General features: G+C 43.3%; 1 protein-coding gene across 11 annotated transcripts in view; it reads left to right on the forward strand.

Annotated features, from left to right (window-relative positions):
• Nucleotides 1-924: 924 nt before the first annotated feature.
• The window catches only part of TANC2 (tetratricopeptide repeat, ankyrin repeat and coiled-coil containing 2), a 157,589-nt gene continuing 136,018 nt past the window's right edge, over nucleotides 925-22,495 (forward strand). For 5 of the 11 annotated variants that reach the window (XM_038163438.1, XM_038163443.1, XM_038163437.1 and 2 more), the window contains exon 1: nucleotides 1,016-1,521. The gene's annotated coding sequence lies outside the window, so the exon portion shown is untranslated. Of the gene's footprint in view, nucleotides 979-1,015; nucleotides 1,522-1,702; nucleotides 2,137-22,495 lie in introns of those variants that run through there. The other 6 variants (XM_038163433.1, XM_038163436.1, XM_038163439.1 and 3 more) reach the window with 3 other exon arrangements.

Raw genomic sequence — 22,495 nt, forward strand, 5'->3', positions numbered from 1 at the left:
AGGATCAGTAAAACATTTTGGTTTCCAGGTATTATTCTCAGAAGTCTCATTTGTTAAGAAGAAGCAGTGGAAGTCAGTGAGGGTGCTGTCACACATGCAGAGGTACCTGGAGGAGCACGCAGGGTCATCGTGTTCCACCCCATCATGACGTGTCAGCGCCCAAACATCCCTCGGGCAGCCCTGGCCGAGCAGTACCTGCAGGAACAGGTTCAACTCTCAGAGGTGGCTTTGGTGCCTTGGCCCTGCGCAGGTCCTGACAGAGCCTGGAGCTGCCAGAGACCTGTTCCTGGCCCGTGGAGCTGCCCTGGAAAGTGTTTCCTGCTCCCTCCCTTGTGGGCGACCCTCCCTGCAGCTCACAGAATCATACAATGGGTTGGGTTGGATGGGGCCTTGAAGACCATCCAGTTTGAAGCCATTCCCCCTCGTCCTGTCACCCCAGGCCCTTGTAAATATCTCCATCTTTCTGGGAGGCTGCCTTCAGGTAGCGGAAGGGACAATTAGGTCACCCAGGCTGGACAATCCCAATTCTCTCAGCCTTTCCCCAGAGCAGAGCTGCTCCACCCCTCTCATCATCTTGGTGCCTCCTCTGGACTCCCTCCAACAAGGCCATGTCCTTCCTGGGACCCCAGGGCTGGAGGCAGCTCTGCAGCTGGGGTGTCACCAGAGCGGGGCAGAGGGGACCTGCTGCCCACACGGGGTGGGGGAGGCAACCCAGGGTACGATCGGGCTGCGAGCGCACATGGCCTGGGCACATCCCGTGGCACGGCCACAGGCACGGCCACGGGCACGGCCGCGTTCCCCGCTCCCCGGCGGATCCCGCCCCGCACCAGCCGCCGCCGCTGCCCGGCCCCCGCCCGCCCCCAAAGTTTCAGTCGCTGGCCGGGCGCGGGCGCTGCTCCCCGCTCCCGGCCGGGGCTGAGTGCAGGCGGCAGGGTGTCAGCGAGGCGCATCCCCCGCCGCCTTCCGCAGCCGCGCCAGGTACGGCCGGAGAGGAAGGGGTGGGGAGAGGAAGGAGAGGAAGGAAAAGCAGGAAAGGCAATGCGCGCAGCGCGGACCCCCCAGCAGCGCAGCGCTCTGGAGCAGCGTGGCGCGCCTGTTTTGTATAACCGTGCCCTCGTCACGAATCCGCGCTTGGCCGCGCCCCTCCGTGCGCTCATGGGGGGCGGCGGGCAGGGAGCCCCGGGAGCGCGCGCGCCCGTGCGCCGCTTCCCTTCCCCGCCCTCCGCGGGCTCCCGTGAGACGGCGGCGAGCTCGGAGCGAAGGAAGCGGGGAAGGGAAGAGGACAAGCGGCAGGGGAGGAGCGGCGGCTCCCCGAGGAGGCCGCGGCGGGCGCGGGCGAGCGGGCGGAGGGGGCGCTGTAGCGGGCGGTGAAGGAGCCGCCGGGGAGGGGCGAGCCCGGCCGCCCCCCGTCCCCTCCCATTCGGGCGCGCGCTCGCCGCGGCGGCGGCGGCTCCCGGCGATGCGGTGAGAGGGAGGCGCAGCCGCGCTCTGTGAGGGGCCGCCGGGAGCCTCCCGCGCCAGGTAAGGGCCGGCACGGCGCCGGGCGCGAGTGAACCCCCTCGGCCGCAGACGAGGGTGGGACACGACGGGCACACACCGGGAGAGGGCAACGCCCGGCGGTCGTGAGGGGGGTGGGGGGGAGATCGCGATCCCCGCCACGCCCCTCCCGCGGGCGGGGGACGGGGCCGAGGGGACCGCAACAACGGGGCTGGGGCCGGGGGCTCCTCCCCGCCGTTCCCGGGCAGGGGAAGCCGGCGCTGTCGGTGCCTCGCTGGTTCTATTGGGATGCGGCGGCGAGCGCCGGGAAAGGCGGGGTCGGCGCGAGCGGCGAGTTCCCCAAAATTCTGTTTCTTCAATGAGAAATTGACTATTTTCGTTCAAAAGGAAACCGACGGTTTCGTTCCAAAAGAAAGCGGCGGGCAGGGGCCGGTGATCGGTGTTCGTTCCGCCCTGCGGAACGCCGATCCGTCCCCTCGGGCCCGGCGGAGGCTGTGGCGAGGCCGTTTTTCCCGCACGGTGTGTAGCGGGAGGTGCCGCAGGTACCGCGCACGTGATGCGGGCGCACACCGGCCTCGCCCCCGCTGCTGCTGCGGGCACCGCGAGGGTTAAACCCCCTCCCTCGGCGCCCTCCGAGGGGTGAGTAAGGCGTGTGGAGTCTAATGACACACGCTGGATCTCTCCGTTACAGGCGTGGGTTGGTCGGTGGGGGCTAAAATGCAAAAAAGCAATGCGAGATGATGAGGCAGACGGCGCTCAGATGGGTGTTTTGGAAGGAAAAGGCAGATTCTCATCGCCGTTGGTGTTGGGAAGTTCCGGAGCTGGTGTCGGCGAGCTGGCTTAGACAATGATGGAGCAGTGTGGGTTTTAGGCTTTTATCAAGGTGGAAATAGTGCAAGGGAAATGAAATAGCTGGCGAACTTAAATAAATGATGGAGGCTAATTAGCGCTGCCGGGGAGTGCAACGTAGCTGCGGTGTAGGAGCGAAGGCAAATCAATGTTGGGTTGGGAGGAGAAGAAGAAATGCTGCAAGTGTGCAGTGGAGAGCACCATGGCCAGGAGACCCTGCCAGCAGCATTGCTCAGGCTGGAGTGTGGAATGATTCCTGCAAAATGCTGAAGGTTGGGTGTTGTTTATTTTCCTTATTTCATCTTCAGAACTTATTTTCGAAACCTGCACCCGGGAGCATCCGTTCCTAAGGTGTGAGTTAAAAAGGAAAAAGGAGCTGGTGTAATAAGTGCCTTTTGGTGAGAATGTTTTGAAGAGGATTTGCTGGGTACAGTCACATGAGGCTTTTTACTGTGTGGCGAGAGACACCTTAGATTATGGGCAGTTGGTGTGGAGGAATTTTTACCTAGGAAATGCATGATAGACCTGTGGTTGAATGAAGAAAATACAATATATTGCCATTTGCCATAATTAAAATCTCATTTTTTGACTCTGCAAACAAACTGTTGGTGGAAGGAGAGCGGTAATGCTTAGGCAAAGACTATCTTAGCCAGTTTGAGGTCTGTGGCTTTTGTGACTCTTGGGCTTCTAAGAAAATAAACAAACTACTTAGAGTTGCGCTTCTTTTCTGTAGTGATTCATCCTAAGGGCATCCTCCACAGGGATAGACTGTGTACTCCAAATTTACCCCAATTTCGTTGGCGTGGCAGGGTCGTATCCTGTCTGGATCTCTGCCGTGGCCATGGAGTATTAGAGCATACTGGCCTGCAATGTAGGCTTGTAATTACCGTGTGAATTACTGCTTACATATTCAGGGTAACTGGATGACTAATATAATTTTATAAAATAAACTCCTTATCAGTATTGATTGCCTTGTAGCAATTCCTCTCTTGTTCTCATCTTTCTGTCTTTTCCAGTGGTTTTCCCATGATCCTGTGTGTGAGCTTCTGGGTTGTTTTAAATTTCAGGTTGCGTACACTAGATTTACTTTCAGCGAAACCTTTAGGAATACCAGTGATACGTATGTTAATGTTGAGAAATCCACGAGCATACCTGTTATGTGCAGGGAATTTTCGCAAGATGAATTTTTTAATACATTACAGCCAAGCATCCCCGACTTCCTGCTTGCAAATTCTCACTTATCAATATTAATGACCATAAATGCAAATGGTTTAAGGCCCAAATATGTGTCATGCACAGCACTATGCACTGTTTACTCTTGAGTTTTGCAGGTGTGAGTTTATATATAATTCCAGAAGAACACTTTGATGCCAGGCCTGCTTGTGACACATCTAAGTTATATATACTGTGTATTCATTAGTTTATAGTCTTGTATTTTGTTTAATTTCAGGATGCTTGTTAAAATTCATAGTAGTTTATCTTACTTTTTTTGTTAGACTGCAAAAGAAAAGCAATAAGAGGGAAGCCAGAAAACTAGAACAACCCCTTGGTACATTAAAAATAAAAAGATGGACCTGTGATTCTCCCAAATTTGTGCATGGTTTTTCTCATTAGAAAAAGAGAAGGATTATGTCCTTTCTTAGAATTTTATCAAGGTTTGCCTTTTCTAGAGGTGGTTAAACATGAGATCAGCTGAGAGCCTGGTAACACCTGTAATCCCATATTTTGCACTATTAAAAAAAAATCTTTTGCTTTGAATTTTTTCAAAAGCAAAATCCTTGGTTCTTGTCTCTTTGATGTATAAACATTGATCCTTTCAACTTTTGAGGATGAATTTGCTTTAGAGCACAATGGTTATTTCCTTTGACAAGGTAATTTCCTTTGACATCCAGACGAGCAAGTGGCTTTGAGTGTTGTTCCTTGGTGAGGTTAGGTAGATTTTAAGAATGAATCAGTCTCCTGTTCTCCCACCCTCAGTGCTGTGGACGCTCTGTCGTGTGCTGCCTTGTACTTTTGAGCAGCTGTTACGTGAATGACAGCTGTTTTATTTCGTGGAGTTCATTTCTTGCTGGATGGACAAACTGAACTTCACCTGCGGGGAGCCTGCAAGTGGCAGGAGGAGGACGCAGGAGTGGGAAACAGAGTGGCTGGGTTCATCCTTATCTCTCAATGGTTGATGCCAGTGTGGAACTTGTGTCTGGAGTATTGCACAAAGCCTTAAAATGGCACCTTTTGGGGTACAGAAAGCGAGTGGTTTATGTTTAGTGCTCCACAAATCCTCATAGTCCTGCAGCCTTTGTTACCTCGTTGGTTATAACCCTTGCAGTCAGCCTGATCAGTAATTTCAGGTTGTTTTGTCTTTGCTTTGTTTCCAATGTGATAAATGTGTGCCCACCTCTAGGAATTCTCTCAGCATCCACAGGACACGTGAGGCTCTGTGGTGACACAGGACGTGGTGACATTGCCACTCAGGGCTTTGGGAGGTTATTGTGGTCATCAGTGCTAACAGAACTGGGCCCACTGGTTGTTTTTGACTCTTGTAGTTCAAATCTTCGACCAAAACATGGCCCTGTGTGAGCTACTGCAAAGAAAATCAGCTCCAGCCAACCCAGAATGGCACCTTCATTTTAACTTGAAGGTGGAGCACTTGCTGTTGCACTCACCAGAGATAAATCAGTGTTTGGAGCTCACTGCACCTGGAAATACTTGATCCAGTGAACCGGGTCATTTGTCTCTGGTTTATTTGCCAGCTGGATTTTATGAGCTTGGGAAAAAACCAAATTTTAGTTATGTTCCTTAGAATGGTTCCAGTCCCATTATTGTATGGGGCTAGAATGCAGTTGTTTGTTTTACATTAATTTAAAAAGTAATTACTTTAAATGCAAGCTCTACATGACTTAGAGGAAATAGCACTTGTTTTGTGGGCTTGTGTTAGAAAGGGAGAAACTGGGAATTTAGAGCTCAGCTTTGGAGTTACCCCTTGTGAAGCTGTCCCATCCCTGGGTTCCTCAGGTTTCTACTTCAGCAGCCTGTGATGAAAGGATCTAGTTTAACAAGGATGCTGGAGAGGAATTTAGGGTGGAATTGCCTGTGGGATTCTGAGGAGAGAGCAGAAGTTAGTTTAGTAGGTTGTGAATAAAAATGCTGCATGTTCTGGGTGCTGTGGTAATGGGACCGTGGTGTTTCAGCTCCTCAGGAAGAGAAATCTTTGAAGAATCTGTTGAGTCCCCTGAGCAGCCTGGCTTTCTTCCTGGGTAGCATTTGTTCCCTATCTTTCAAAAATTCATCAAATAACAGAATTTATGCTGTGGCATGAGAAACTCTATCTTGAAAAATACTCTGTAAGAAAACATTAATTAGTAATGATAAAACATAAAAAGTACCATGTGCTTATTTGACTCAGCTTTGGGTTTGTGCCATGTTGCATCATTATTTGGTTTTGAAGGAATCATTACTTATTAATGGCTTTTATAAAATGTATGTAATAGTTGGGCTTCTATATATTCTGCATAAAGCAAACTTTGGTCTAAGTTTTGCTTCCTCAGTAATTTTGATAACACTTTGGCAGAGTTGTTTCCTGCTCTGAGTGTAGGGCTTATTTTCTAAAAAATATTGCTTTTTTTGAACTTTAAATTTGAGTAGCTTTTTCTTTTTTTTTCCCCGCCCTTCCTCTCCCATCCATCCTGTTGCATTGTAAAGGTGAGGATTATTATTTAGCTTTACTGAAGAAGTAACCTGAGGTAGGAATCCTTAAGAGCCAATTTGGCAGAGGCACATGCAGATACTTGAGGAACATACAGGATCCTGGTGAGTTCATGTTACTATTCCTATATGGGCAGGTCTCTGCACGCTGCTGGAGCCCTGCTGCTGCTGAGGAGTGATGTTGTGTGAGCTAATGGCAGGGAAGTGATCTGGGAGAGTGGCGCTGTCTCTCGAGCTGGCATCATTAATGAAGAGAGCAATGAATCATGCATGTTGACATTTCAGCTCTTACCAGTGTTTGTTATTTATTTGTCCTTTATGAGAAGAACATATTTGTGACCGAAGGAGCATCTTCCTGAGCAGGCTGGGAGCTCTGCAGGGTGAGGGCAGGCTCGCTGTTAATTTTGCTGTCTGGCCGTGGAGGGATTTGTTGTGAGAGATCTTTCAGAGACGTCATTTCAGAGTCTTGGAGCAACTTGTTGCTCGTTAGTTGTTCACTTGTCCTTAATGAGAAAGAATCGAGTGGTATGTCCGGAGTGGAGGACCTGGGCTAGATGAATGATCCTTTCTTGCACCACAAGCAGTTCTATTCATGGTGCCCCATTTCTCAGAAGTTACTAAAAGTCATCTGATGAGCATTTGTGACCTTACTGCGCCGATCAAAGCGGAGCGGGCTGAAAGCTGTGTTTGTTCCTCGCTGTGCTGCAAGCGTTTGCAAATACCAAAAGTGTGTCTGCCATTAGCCCAGCCTTCCCAGAGCTTGGAAGAACGCAGCCAAGCCTCCTTGCCGCTCCTTCCTTGAGTTTTTAGTTCGTAAATTTGTGATAATTTCTTTTAGAGTAGGTTGCATGTGAGACAAGCAGAGGTCTGCTCGTCATTTGGAGTTATTTGTCTTTACGTCCAGATTTCCGTGTGTTCTGGTTTTCTGCCATTGGAATTAGCTGACTTGGTTTTCAGAGATCAGATTTGCACATTTCCAGTGTGTAATAGCTGAAGCTCATATCACACCACTAATGAAATTCAGCTGACTAGTTGAACTGCATCTTTTACCCTCATCTGCAGGGAATATTTTTAGGATTAAAATTTAGAATAGCTTGACAGTTGTGGAAAAATTCCCAAACAACAATGAATAGGGTAAATGCATCACTTTTCTCTGAGTTCCTCACTTAATGGGTGAATACTCAGTTGTCTTATTTTTACTTACATCAGCTGTAATTGCTAATTGTGGTTGAATCGTAGTGATCTCAAATTTAAGATTTGTAATGATCTCATTAATGAAAAAAGTATTTTGGCTAGGTGAAATGTTATTTGCAGTACAAGTCATATTGAGTATTTGTTATTAATTAAGAAGTGTGAGAAAAGAGACGGTTAATTTTTGTTTTATGCGGGGGAGCTTCTTGTTTACTTACTTTCTTTCTAAGTCTTTTGGGTATTTCTTTGATTTTCCCCTTCATGCCTGTACAATTTCCATGGCAGGTACAATAATATTTGACAGATTGCTGCTGTTTTTCTGTATTCAGATCATTCAAGCCAAGTGCTTTTACAAAGCAATCAGTAGGAAACACCTCTGCTGCAATTTATATTTTTTGTATGCCTTAATGAGTAAGGCTTGTATATGGGTATAAATGGTTTCCTTCTTTTTTGTGTTCTCTTCAGGTGTCTTTCCTAAAAATCTGTGTTTCCTTCCTAGTTTGGATGAGAACCTTGATGAGGCATACGGAACAGAGAAACCATCAGTGCATGTGAAAAATCCCAAAATTAAAGACAGAGTATAATATCTTTCAGAAGGGGAGTTGGAACATTTGTAGTGTTGGTGGTTCAGAAAGCAGTTGTGCATTGCCTCTAATAGGCTGAAAAGCATTAACTTATATTCTTGAAAGTGTCATAATGTCTTTAATGTGGAAATAATTACGGTCTCTGCTGTTCCTGCCAGTCACCTTGTTGGTAACCCAGACTTCCCTGGAGGTGAATTTTCTGTCCTTGAGTTGTGGAGTGTGAAGCTCATTGAGTTGGATCTTGTGGTCAGTGTTTGAACAGTTTTCTTAAATATTGGTAATAATATATAATAGATGGGCTCTGTTGCCATGCTTAGCAATTCCAAAGGGCTGCCCCTGGCTGAGTTATGAAATACTGTTTCCAATGAAGTCAAGGAGAAAATACAAGGAAAACTGGGAGAAGACACTGGAGAGAAATAAATGTGAATTGATCCCTGGTTCTGTATCTGGGGGGGTATAAATGTTGGAGGATTTAGATTCTTTCTGCATTTGTTAGATGGAATATTGCTTATTGGCTTTATTATTTAGAGAAGCAACACCAAAGAAAACAGAGCTTATCTTTTATTGCTCTTTGAGGAGGTTTTGCCTGCCCTGTCCATCATCCAGCTGGTGATTCCTGCTGAAAGCTGCTGGTTTCTCAGCTGTGCTGAACCAGATGTCTGGGTGTAAGGTGAAAAGAATAATCACATTTTACTGCCTTCCTTCTGGTGTTCTTGCCCTGAAATTGCTCACTGGTAGAGCTGGTCAAGTGGAGTTAACAGTCCTCTTTTGTCCCACCAGTCTGGCACGGGAGATTCTGGTGCAGCTTTTTCCATGAATAAAAATGAGCTTCTGCTTTTTTGGCTTCTTGGGTTGGCTCTCCCAAAGCTGGCATTTTTAGTGAAGAAACAGAAGAAAGTGAAGGAACAATGTGCAACCAGAGTGTGCTGAACAGTGAAGCGTGCAAATCCCTGTGGCTGCTCCTTTTATTTACCTCTTTATAACAAATGATTTTCCCTTTTGCCGTATTTTCCGTTGTCTTGTGTAGGATTATTCTCTGTCTAGAAATTATTTTTGATAGCCAGGTGCCCTTAATGTTCCAGATAGTAGTGTGAGGAGGCCAGGTAATGAGAAGAGAAAGGTACAAAGTGCTTTTGTAGAAATGACTTCTGTGTTTTTAATGCTGAGAGGTAGGGAAGGCCTGTGTTCTGTAGCTCACCAGGACAGGGGCATGGCAGCATTTATTCATTTACTTATTTAGGGTGCTTGGAATTTGAAATTGGTCAAGAAGTGTTGTATTTTCAGGCTTTAGACCCCTGTGCCACTCCTGCTTCTCCAGGCTCCTTCAGAGCAGGCACATTGCTGGTTCCCTGTCTTGCCTCAGACACTCTGCTCAGTGTCTGAGCAGAAGAAGATTTGGGAGCAGAAGGGGTCAGTGACTGAGTAGATAATTGGAATGGGCTTAGCCAGGCTGCTCCTGCAAGTGCTCTAGAGGAAAGTCTTTAGCAAAGGGCAGTTTAGCAGGCAAACAGATAAACAACTTTCTATCCTTCAGGGATTTTCTGGTACAGAATATGGAAGGGTTCTGAGAGAGGGAAAACCAAAGGAAAATAGTGAGGATAGATGTTTAGAAATCAGTGATGCTTGGAGAAGAGAGACAAAAGGATGTGTGTGTGTGTAACTTTTATGAGAGTTGTTAAACTGAGCCTGTGAAGAGGTGCAGATGCAAGTGGATAGTGATTGGAGGATCAGTATAAATGCTTGTGTCTGCAGATTTTGCTGGTTCATCCCAGCTTGCAGGCTCTGGTGTTCTTCAGGTGACTTTATTTTTAAGGATATTTGCAGAATGATCTGGGTTGTGGCAGGTATTCTGTGTGTGTAGCTGTGTGCTGCTTCATCTATAAGTTTCTGTATAAGTTGGAGTCTAATGCTGATTATCTTTCCCAGAAGCTTTTGCAGTTCCACATAATCTTAGTTTAATAGATAATTTATATTTTATTGAGGGAGAAATTCCCCATTTTCTTACTTAATGGCTTTTTCTCCTCTTACTCAAATGATTTTCCTATTTAATTTTCAGTGTAAGGTTTGATTAGAAGACCCCAACTCAGCTTCCTGCTGCTTCACACAGTTGTTAGAATGAGATACCCAGCTTCACAGTCAGAACATCTGTGCTTGATTGAAATCTTTCTGAGCAGCTTTTCACTGGCACCAGCCTTTGCTTAATACCTGCATGGGGGCCATGACATCCCTTGTTTTCTTGTCTTGGAGTGGGGATTTAGTGTAACATGCACCACGAAAGAAAGGACTGTTGTTCTTTGAAGGCTGAAACGGTAATGGAGCTACAAGTGCCCACCTGCTTTCTCTTCATTCTGGTAATGTCATCTCTGTCTTGATTTAGGGAAAATGAAGAAGCTGTAATGCTGACAGCAGGCAGTGCTGCTCCACCTCCTCAGCAGAGGTGGAAAGGACCATCTGGCACTGTGTGGGCAGCAGTTATCCCAAAAAGTAATAACAGTGGGAGTTCTTGCCAGTTACAAGTTGTGATCACAGGCCAAATGGTGTCATTCTAAATCAGTGTACGTTTTCAAAGAGAAAGAGATGCAAGTATTTATTTTTGCCAACTTGAGAAGTATTTTCAGTCGTGGGGGGCTCTGCTGGGGTTTTAGTTGCTGGCATTTGAGAGAAGGTGTCAGGGGAGTAAGTCAGACGAGTATGGCTGTGATGCCTGCTAGACCAGCTCTGAGGCACTAAAAAAAATTGGCTTTTTTTTTTGTATTATGTAAGCCTCAACTTGATGAATCCATGAAACTGGGAAATTTTTTTTAAAGGCTATATAATGGAGTGGTCTGTTGATTTGATTTAGACTTTACCCAGTGTGGCCTGAAGATCTCAGTCTTTGGCTCTAGTCTTGAACAAATTGCTGCTCTAAAATAAGAGGAACTTTGTAACACGGTGGAAAACTCTCAATCTTGCTTTTGGAATCACTTCAGTATGGTGGTCTGTGGTATTTTTGTTTGAAAAGTTGAATGTGACATAATCAGAAGTGCTGTGCAGTGGCTGCAGAGCTGGTTACCAGGTTGCTTAGTAACCTGGATGGAGGAATTGAGAGTGTACTGGTAAAACCTGTGCATGGCATTGGCTTTCAGGATGCTGCAGGGATAGGAAGAAAGGATTAGATTCAAATCGGTCTTGAAAAAATTAGAAGCTTGGAGTATGAGCAAGTTAATTTCTCAGCGTTTATTCTGAATAAAAATGGTCAGCGCTATAAGTACAGAAGAACAGGAGCAGCACAAAGCGCTGTTAAACGAAGTGAAAATTGAAAAATATCATTTGCATGTACACAGAGCAAGGGAAATTTAGGGGGAGTTGTGAATTTGTGCCCTTTTTCAGACCTGGGTTCTTGTTGTAGACTTGCTCAGACTCTGTCAACACTTTAGATCAGTGTGGAGAAAATTTCTGCACAGACACAGGCAGGCTTTCACAGAGAGCTTTGGTCTTCATCAGATTTTCTGGGCAGATGTAGCTGCTTTCCCAGCAGTGTGCATTGTCTCAGCACAGGGACTTTGCTGGGATCTTCCCAGCCCCTGCCCAGCTGGAGCTGCAGGAATCCTCATAACATGTCTAAGCTTTGCTTTGGACTCTGATTTTGCTGATTTCTTTGTGTGGTGGTTTTGTTGTTGTTTTGGTTTGGTTTGTTTTAGTTTTTTTTTTTTTTTTTTTTTTTTAACTGCTTCTGCCTCTTGTAAATGTCCAGAAGCTCAGTTTACCAAATCTGGTCAATAAAGATTCTGTCCAAGCCTACTGAATACACCCCTAGTGCTTGCACTGAGTCAGTTTTCCACGTTGTGTTACTGTAGTTTGGACCTTTGGGGGTAGAAATCTGAGTTGGAATTGGTGGATACGTGTGCAGATTCTTTTGGTGAGTTAACAAATGCTATTTTGTAAGCGTGTGCATGTAGTTGTTTAATGTGTTTATCAAATTGTTTCTATTAAGAAATGCAGTTTAAGTCAGATATTCCATTTTGAAATAGTCACCTTAATTAGTTAATTTTTTGTGGCAAGTTTCAGCACTCACCTAAACCAAATCCATGGTATGGCTTGTATGTTACTGTATACTGTGTGTTCTCTAATGTTGCTTGGTTACAATTAAAATTTTCACTAAGAAAGCCATTATAATAAACTTTTGCATTGCTTTTGTCCTCACGGACAGGCAGCTGAAAAAGCAGATCAGGCCCTACAAGGAGCTGGCTGTCACCTTTACTGGTGACACGTCCGTGTCTTTTTGTGTAGTCGAGGTTTTTTACTCCAGCATAACCACTAAAAATCAGGTGCAAATAAACATTCTTCGTAAATGGAGGCAAACAAAGAAACCTTTCCAAGTTTGGATAAAACAATCTTTAAAGGAAGAGTAAATCATGTAACATAAGCTTATTTAGCTGTTCATCATTATCTGGAAGCTGAGGAACCATGCAAAGCTTCCAAGTGATGAGTCCATCTTCATGTCATCTTCTTCTGGGTTGGTTTTCCTCAGTTTGAGAGTAATGTAATATTCAGAATAATCTTGTGCTGTTAAGGATTACCTGCTCAGCTGTGGATGCAGTAGAGCTGAGTGTGGATGTGGGCATTTATTTACCCTTCTCAGATGTCACATTCTGCCACCTGTGCTCTCGTGTCTGACGGACGTGAGTGCTGGCTGCGACGTGCAGCTCTGGAATTCGGGCAGCTTAAACCTCTCCTGTCAGCCATCTATACCATAAACCCCCAGATTTATATCTGCTGGCACTTTGCTCGTAGTCTATACACTTGTGCTGAACTTCTGTGCAAAGCAATCCTGCCTGCTTACATTCAAGAAGTGTCTTTCTGTATTGTATTAAGAGCTTATCCATATGCTTCAGGCTTGGAGCACAGGAAGTCTGCTGGCAGCAGGCCTGCTATTCCATATTCTGAGCTCAGACTCTTTGTGAATAGTCAGGGAAAAAAAAAAAACAACCCAAAAAAAAAAAACCCCAACCATAAATCACGACAAGTTGTTGACCGACCGATTTCTAGATAAGTTTTTCAAGAAAATTTGAATAAATATTAATGTTATGTGTAAGAAAGGATGGCTGGTTGGGGTGTAAAGTGCAGGATGTGATTAAAAATGAGATGGAGCAGTGTATAGGGGCTGGTTTGGCTGGGTGGCCCTCTTGAAAAATCTGAGTTTCCATTCCTGGTGTCAAGTTGTTCTATCTGAAGTGCTCGTGGTAGTGGAATTTCATCTGATTTTTTTTTTTTTAATATTAAACAGAAACAGTAAATAATTATTGAAAGTGTAAATACTTAATAAATTTGAATTTTATTATTTTCTTCCAAATAAAAACCCACTTAAAATCTCAGTCACTTCACTTACATGTTTAATGTGCCTAATTTGATGGAAAGATGCAAGATTTATAGCTGTTTATCTTTTAGATAAAGGAAAGATATCTCCAGATTTCATACTGTGTTACTTGTGTACCTCTGGGAATTCTAGATTTTCCTTGAGAAGATGCATTTTATCTGTGTGTAGCTTGCTAGAAGTGTTTTACTAATAATATGTAGAAATATTATAGGCAAAAATGTGGAGTAGCCTGGAAATATTGTAAGAAAGCTCCAGAAAGAACCTGGTATTTTTTCAACTGTGTTTTGTTTGTTTTTTCCTCCAAAAGTTGTTTTCACCCAGTATAGATCTCAGATGACGAGCTTTTGCATTACTCATTAGAGGAACATCAGCTTGGTTTTCCTTCCTTTATTTGTGCTCTTCCTCTTCCTCCTCCCTCCCCCTTCTCATCCTGCTGTTGTTTTATCTTCGTGGCGTTGCTGAATCGGGGTGGCAGGGCCAGGAATTGATCTCTGGTCCCCCTGGGTGCAGAGCGAGTTGTGGGTGGGCAGCAGAGCCTTGGGCAGGACCTGCTGCCCAAACACCATGGGTTTCCCTTCTGCTCGTGCGTGCTCACATCTTCTGGAATTAAACCCTTTATGTGAAATGAAATCTTCCACCTCCTCACGTTTAGGTGGTTTTAGCATTCTGCTTGTTAGTAACGGGAAGGATTTAAGTAAATAATCACACAGAGAGAAGCTCTTTCCCACTTTTCCATCAGCGTGCAAACTTTTAAGCCATTAAAAGCAGCCGTGGGAAAGTGTTTCTACCTGGCCTCGAGAGAATGCCATGTGTGTGACAACGAAGGAAGTGGATGAGAAATTGTTCTTCTTCCAAAGGGCACCAGTCTGTGCTGGTGTGCAGGACTGAGAGGCCTTGAGTGGTGTGTCTGCTGTTTGCAGTGTCACCTTCAAAACGCTCTTGGGCTGAGCCAATCTGCTTGTCCTTCATCCTGGGAGCTCTCCCAGAAAGATGTCAGGTTGTCATCCCTGTCCTACGAGAGCCTGTTTTCTGGGAGCTCCAGCTTCTGCCCTGTGCCTTTCAGTAGGCTGAAAGGAAATCTTTTCTGGGATGGCAATCTCTGTATTTTTCCAGCATTCCTGGTTACTTTTCCCTCCTGAGCTGTCCTGCTTGTGAAGATGACCCAGGAGCTGCCTGTGTGTGAGAGTTATGTTATTTTCTTCTCCCTTGCTGCGAGTAGCTCCTGCAGCTGCAGGTCTGTAAATACCAGGGCTTATATTTCTCACTGTTGTGCATCCTGAGGGTGAAGGAAGATGAGCAAATAAATTATCGGAGAACTCAGGTAGTGAAGATAACATGGAGGGAGAGAGCAGCAACAAAATGGTTCTGAATTTGTAAATGTGTTTCCTGAGTAGATAATTGCGTGTAAAGGCTGGTGGGAAGAGTAACCTGAAAGTGGTGAACTTAGTAATAATGTATTTTGCAAAGCTTGTGTGCAAAAGGCTCCCAATCTCCTAATGGAGCATTTAGAGAGAACAAAAGCTCATCTGAAGATTAAGACGGACTCGGTTGAGTGATTTAGAAGTCAAACAGGATTTTGACACATTTATACCTGTGCTACAAATGCCAGTCAACATCCTTCTGAGCAGAACGGGTCCCTGCACTCGGGGTGACTCCCTATCAATGATGGATCAACATGCAGCTGCTTTTTCTCCTTGAATGCACACACAAGGTGCCTTTCATGGCACCTTGGATCAAAGGTTTTAAAAATTATTATTTATTATTATTATTATTTCTAAATAAATATGAGAAAAGGCCTTTTAATGCACTTTTCAAAAGGGTTTTTTTAATTATGTGTGTGGGGCAGTGGTTAAGGGGTGGGTGCTGCTGAGAGTGAGCTGTAAGGAATGTAGTTGTGTATTTGTTTCTGATGAAAACTGCCTGGTGGTACAGATGCGTTTATCTTATCTGCAGGGCAGGCAGGCTTGAGACTGAATGGGAATGCAAATCAGCATTATTTTTCTACACACCCTCATAGTAAAGGTTACAGGTCACTTTTTGCTCCAAGCAGCATCTTCTCAGTGCATGTTCACTGGATTTTCATATCTTTAATTATTAGCTGAGTATTGGAAGCGGGTTAATCTTCATGACTTTTTTTCCCCCAAGTTCTTCTGAATTTACCATTCTGTTTATGTGTTTTTGTAACAAGGTCTTTGGGGCTTGGTGTCTTGTTAACCGCAACCTTTAGCAGAGAATTTTATATGGTTTCCCTTTTTCTAACAATTTGATGTAGTCCTTAAAATTTTTCTATGTGTGTGTATTTATAGCCATGATTTATATTCTGCAGTAGTCTGGAAAAATGTAGCAAGAGTTCATTTAGAGAGGACTGAGTAGCATTTCTTAGCTGGCAGTGGGGAATGGGGTAAATTACTCTTCGGTATTAGACATTCATCTGTCTAATTGCTGCCTGAGTTTTCTACAGATGTTTTAGAGCAAGCTAATAAAATGTGCCCTGCCACAAATGATTTTATACAAACAAATATAATTGAGAGTTAAAGAGAGGGGGTGTTGTTAATGATATTGAAATTCATTCCTTATCTTCCTCTTTTAATTACTTCAGGGGTGTAGTTATTTTAACTTTGCTTACATAGATTCAGCTAAGCATTCCACTTTACTGCCAATATACTGTGAGTACTTAAAGCAGGTGGAGTTCATAGCAAAAACAGCCTGTGAGGAAACTCTTTCCTGAACGTGGTGACAGATCTTTTTAATTAACTGTTGCAGTAGTCATATTATAGTAATTTTGTAGCAGTAATAACTTCCAAGAAGGATTTCAAGTTGGGAATCTAATTCTCTCCTGTCAAATTACCTAGAACTAACCCTGAATGTGTATTATATGTCACATACTGATACATGATTCAAACTGTGTTGGAAAGGAGGAATCCTCTTTGATCTGAAGTGGAAAAATCCTTGTTTTTCTTGATAGAGCAGCATAGGGTCTACAACGAAACCACACTGTTTGTGCCTGTGTGTATAAGTGTATTAAAAATAATTATTATACAAAAACCACTCATGAGCAGAGTAACCTTTTAACAGGAGAGACCTTAGCTTGACACTGAAGGAGTAATTTTAGGTTCGCTGTTGACTCAGTTGAGATTTTCTTATTTTAGTTTCTTTTTCTGGTCATTGTTGCTCTGTGAATCTCTCCCGCCGTGGGCTGCAGGAGCAGGGAGCAGCAGAGGAAATGCACTTCCTATACCCGGAAAACCAAAGGCAAACACTTGCTGTTGGCTCTGCAGAATGAGCTGGCTGGGAGAAGGAAGAGTTTCGGGGTTTTTTTTTTTTGCAGGCTTCATTTACTGTGATCTTAATTGCCAGGGCTTCATAGAGGAGGGAGATGATTTCTTAGTCATCAGCTTTCCTATGTTTTCCCTTAGTATTTTAATCGTTTCACCTTACAGGAATTTTTGAGATCTATATCAGTTGATCTGGAGGGATTTCGTAGTGCTCAGTGGTTTGGGTAACAGAAACAAACTTGTAAATAAAGTAAACCAAGAAATTTTCCTAAGAGTCACTTCCATTCTGTTTCAGTTGTTTAGCAGAAGATATTTAAACCTGAGGAAGACTTGAGACAGGACATGGCTTAGGTAGAAAAGGAATGATGGAGTACAGAGGAGCTGTGTAGCAGAGAAAGGAGATGGGTTTTAAAACCAGTTGTTGGAAAAGAGTGCATGAAGCACAGATTTCAAGTGGAATCTATGTATGTACATGGTGTATACCATGCTTTTCTCTCAGCGTGATGCCCTTTAAATCCTTGCTGGAAGTGAGGTCATGCCACTTTTCTTGTGTTCTTTGGTATCTGTGTTCATCTCCTTGCCTTGGCTCACTTCCTGGGAGGTGTTGCTGAGCTGGGGAGTTGCTTCCATCATGTATTAAGGAGGGATTTATTCATGAGTCTTGTGATCTCTAAAGGTTAACAAGTTAAATGACTGTATCACACAGCTGGGCAGTAGGGATTATGAATATTGCTTTAATAGCAAGAGCCCAAAAGCTGAGAGCAGAGATTTTCCTCCTTGGCTTTCCTTGTGCGTGTTTATAGAGCATAAAGTCTCTCTGGTAGCTGAGGAAATATGCCTTTTTTTAGATTTGTGTTAAGACTATCCTGAAGTGGTTTCTGCACCATCGTTTGCATCGTTTGGCTTTAAAAGCAATAAACTTTGGAAAACGTGCTATCCATACTTAATTTAGATGTAAGATAATCTGATCTAGCTATGAGATTCTGAACATTTAACTGTTTTTCATGTTTCAGACTCATTCTTGCTAAAGAAGAAAGCCTTTTTGACATGGGTGCTGATACAGCCAGGGGATTGCTGCATTTGCTGTAACGCATCTTGGTGTCAGAAACGTTTTTCTGCAGAACTTGCCTGAGGAAATTTCAGACCATTGTTTCTTAATAGACGTTGTTTCAGAGTCTAATAAAGGTGAATCAGGCAGTTTGGCTATGTTAGCTACAGCAGAGGAGACAATGGGCTGCTGTTTAAGGCTGAGACCAATGAATTTGGAATGTAACCAAAGGGGTTACTTCAGACAGTGTGTTTAAACTTTGAGTTATAAATGAAGCCATTGTATGAGTATATTTGAAATTACAGCACATAGCAGGCTTCAAAAGAATTCAGTGTTGTATACACGAGCTCCACTTCACACTGCCTTCCTCATCTAACAACAATCAGGAGTTTATGGTTTCATCCCACAACCAGCAGCAAAAACGGAGATATACAGAGTTACAGTTCTGGCAGAAACAACTGAGCTTCCTCACTCTGATGCAAGTGAGAACTGAAAGCCCAGTGAGATTGTTTTTAGCAGGAGAAATCAGCTAACCATAAAGCAAGCTGTTTGGGGTCCACAAAGGGAATCAAAGAACAAAGTCCACAAAGCCTTGAGGAGATAAACAGTAGCAGGCAGAAGACATTCATATGAGAGAGCCGGAGTAAGCTGAGCACTTCCTAAATCCAAGACTGAGTGACTTTCAATGTGACTCCTGAAAACTACATTACCGTGGCTTAGGAATTCGGCTTTAAATATCAAGTACCCTCTTAACTTATCCCAGTTGTAAACCAAAACATTATATTAGCCTCAGGATCCTGCCTGTGGCTCAGAAGTGCCTCAGTCACTTCAGCTGGCTGGCACAGGAGCACTGGAAAAACCTGAGGTGCAATTTGCTTTGGCCTACCCCTGCTGCCTGCTTTACTGCGTGGTCCTCTCCCTGGTTTCACAGAGAGCCAAGGTGGTGGTGATGCTGCAGTTCCAGTGCTTTTCTGAGTCCCTCCAGCACCAGCATGCTCGGGGAAACTGTTCTCTTTCATTCTGGGAAAGGAAATGCTCTGTGCGTGATTCATGGATGAGGTCAAGGAGTATCAGAAAGTGTGTATCAAAGTCAGTGATAGCACAGCAGGGCTGAATACTGCAGTGTTGGTTTGGGGTTTTAGGCAAAGCCTTTTCACCACTCCCCCATATTTAGCTTCAATAAAGCTTTGGCAGTGATGGGTGAGATTACTCCATAAAGTTGCATAACTACAAAAACAAACTGATTTTTTAAACTGCATCTATAGTCTCTCCTGTGGAGGAAATCAAATGCCTCCTAGGGATGGAAGGAGAGGGACTGTATTTCCTCCTGCATTTGGAATGCAAATGTAGGCATGGATAATCATCAGTACCTTATGTCATCATTCACTGAGGCAAATCCCAAATCCTGTCCGTTTCTCGCCATTGAAGAGCATGCACAACCAAGGAAAACAAGAAAAAACAACAAAAAGAGCTGGCTTGCTTTCCTTCTGGAGCCTGCAGTATTGGAATACTTGAAATGAAGACCAGTCAAGAAATAATCAACACTGACTCACACTTGTTCTCCATCTAAAGCCATTGAGCAGATTTGCTGGTAAGAGTAGCATGACCCGAGATTTTCACTTACTGATTGCTCCTTTCTGCTGTGGCACCACCACTAACTCCTACATGGCTCTAACAGTCTCTGTCTGTCAGAGTTATTAAACATAAGCTGGTAATTAGAGTGTGAAAATATGAGAGAGGTGAGGGCTGGGGACCACCAGGTACTGTAAAACAGTAACAGCTCCTGGCCTCAGATTGCTGGGGAAAAGGTGGTAAATAGGTGAGTTTGGAAATTTTGATAAACATGATTAAGATGCTGAAAAGTGCAATCCTTCATGAATAGGTTGGAATTATTTATGAGCAGAAAATAAAATGGGAGCTCCTTATAATTGCAGTATAAAAGCAGGAGCCTGAGTTGTGAAGAGCAGAATGTGGATGTCATCTAGATTTAACACACAGGGTGGGTTTTTTTAAGGCATACGTGATAAGCAAAAAAAAAAAATCTTAATTCAAAGCATGGTCAGTTTTCTGATTTTTTTTCATGATTCCATTGAGGTCTGGATGCTTTCCCATAGTTATTTAGAGTGATGATCATGAAGAAACTGTTGCCAACTTAAAATATGGTAGAGTGGATGCTTGTTTAATACTTTTGAAAATCAGCCAAGAGGGATCTAATTCTGGACTGGAGTGTTATGTTGTATGGTTTTATTTGTGGAATTCTTGATTTATCAATGGTCTACTTTCCTGTGTAATGAACTGTGTAAGTGCAGTCATTATGTGTGGTAACATATGATTCAAATCTTAACTTTAAATTAGAGAATATGAGGTTAAGAAGACAAACTCTTTGTCAGGATGGAAACATGAGACTTTTTTTTCCGGATTAGTCCCCAGTAAAATTAGGTCAGTCATAGTTACGTGACAATAATTTACAGAATGCTGTCCTTTTCCTGATCTTTGATTTGTTACGTGACAGACATCATTAAAACACACATTTTGCTTAAAAATTAATTTATGCAAGTTAGAACTGAAGTCAAGATTATTTTTAGTCGGTATGTATTTTGTTTCCAACATGTATATATGTGCGAAGAATTTAAACTGTGATCTGATTTGATTTTAGAATACCATCCCGGCTTACTCAATTTATACCAGCTGGTGCATCTGACAGCCAAAACTAGAAAAATAACTGCATTTAAAGATGGAAATCCCTATTCATGAGAGCATTTTCGAGCCTTTGCTTTCCAGCAGGACTGGTTGAGCAGCATGTTCTGATCATTGGGGTAGTTTTGGTTTTCAGAGACAGATGGCCATTGTGTTTAACGCCTGTGTATTAATGTTCTGTTGATAAAAGTATGAGTAAGTTGCTAATTTCTCTGGGAAAATATAATTAAACTGTTGAGATCAGGATACATGTGACCTGTGCTGTGTTTGGTCCAGAGGCTTCAGATTCAATTAGCTTTTCAAAATTGCTGTGAATTTTTACCTGCTTGCTTGGATTGAGGGGGAAAAATGTTCCTTTGTTTACTCTCGCATGAATAGAAAACTAATCTTAGTTCAGCCTTTTATTTGGGTGTTTCTCAGTACTAATGTTCAGTATTTTCAAATATAGGATGGGTCATATTCAGCTCAAGGTATCTCAAGATACTTCTCAAACTTGTTGCTGTGGAATCAGACATTCTGGTGTGATTTCAGACTATGTAGTCAAGTTTCCATGGATGGCAGCTTTTCTGGTTCCTGCCTCGAATCTTTAAGCTTTAATTTTATTTTTTTTCTTCGTGGATTTTAGCCTGACAGGAAAATATTGCACCTACAATGTGTGTTGCTGTAGCTGAAAGTATTCATTCCTGATATAGGCAGTTTTCTGTATTAGAGTGACAGGAAGGTGCTTAATTCTGACACCTGAAAATATTGACAATATTGAAACTTTTTTTTTTCTTGCCTGTTTCAGTAATTCCTGCTTTAGGTAGGAGCCCTTCTCTTGGGCAGTCACTCAGCTGGCTTTGATTTTATGCTTTTTTTGGGTGCATTCATTCTCTAAGATATTCAAAAATTGAGTTAAATATGTGTGCCATATACTTATAGCTTTACCAGAATATAAGAAAAGCTCTTTTAAAGAACTATTTCAACACGGATGTGAAGGATGTTAGAGAGATGACGAATGTGCAGCTTTTTACTGTTTTACACCTCAGTTGTTTTTAACACAGCCTTCTGCAGAAGAACTCAGTGGTTATTACCTAACAGAGGTATATAAGCAAGAAATTATTTGGAACTGCAGGATCACTAGTTGGTGTCTGAGTTACTTAACTACCTCCTCTCCTGAGTGTGTAGTTTTTAAGTGTTTGCTTACTTGGCTTTGTGACATTACGGGCTTGTACTTTTTAATAGCATTCCTTTGTTCTCTTACTCTGGAAATTACATAATAATCTGTTTATTCTCAGCTGTCTGAGCAGCTCTGTCCATGATGGCTTCAGTCAGAAATTGTGTGAAGCAGTGAAAAGGTCCCAGACACAGAGAATTATCAAAAACTGTTTGAATTGGATAATTTCTGTAGAGTGCTGGATGTGAACGGAGTGACAGATGCACTAGAACAGTAAACATGCTATAAGAAGTGTATATTTGAATGGATTCTGTTCTGGGCTGAGGATTGTTCAGAAGAAAAGGAATCAGCAGTTGGTTGCAAAGTCAGTGAAAGGATCCATGGGCAAAGTGTGTTTTCCTGCTGTTCTGTATCACAGGAGGGCTTGTGACACTCCCAGGGTTTTCTTTATGTTGTTCCTGCCATAAATTACCTGACCCTGTTGGCAAAAAAGCATTCATTATGTTATTATCTTTATGGTGAAACTCGGGAGTATTCCTATTCCATGGTCGTGTTTCACACTTGCAAACCTGGCTGGCAATTTGGAGTTGATAGCTGGCAATTCCTAGCTGGATTTTATGGGCAAAAAAAATCCCACTTGGCAGCAATTGGCTTCTTGGGGAGAGGCAGAAGGAGTCTGAAGACTGCAGCAGTTCAGCAGTTGGCAGGACAGTGCCTGGCAGGGACTGTGTTCCCCAACACACACCCTGTGCCTGGGAAGGAAAGCAGCAGAGCCAAGTGGTACCTGGTCAGCTACTGGTTGGGGAGGGAAGAGTTAACATCTCCCTGCCAAGTGTAGCAGGACTTGGAAAAACAATGCTGATAGAATAAAAAGAAAAGGAGTAGTAATAATAATAATAATAATAATGATAATAATGATAATAATGATAATAATGATAATAATAATAATAATAATAATAATAATACTTGCAGTCGGCCACAGGTTTTAACCCTCCAAACTCATCAGAAACCCTGACTGAATGTTGCTTCTGAGTGAAACATGCTAGCTGGTGATTTGTGTTTTTAATCAAGAGGGAATCATCCTAAAAGGGATTCTCTGCCACCAGAGCTGTTTGTATTTTAGTGTCTAAATGTATTTGT

Source organism: Motacilla alba, chromosome 27, assembly GCF_015832195.1.
Source record: "Motacilla alba alba isolate MOTALB_02 chromosome 27, Motacilla_alba_V1.0_pri, whole genome shotgun sequence".
Lineage (NCBI taxonomy): Eukaryota > Metazoa > Chordata > Aves > Passeriformes > Motacillidae > Motacilla > Motacilla alba.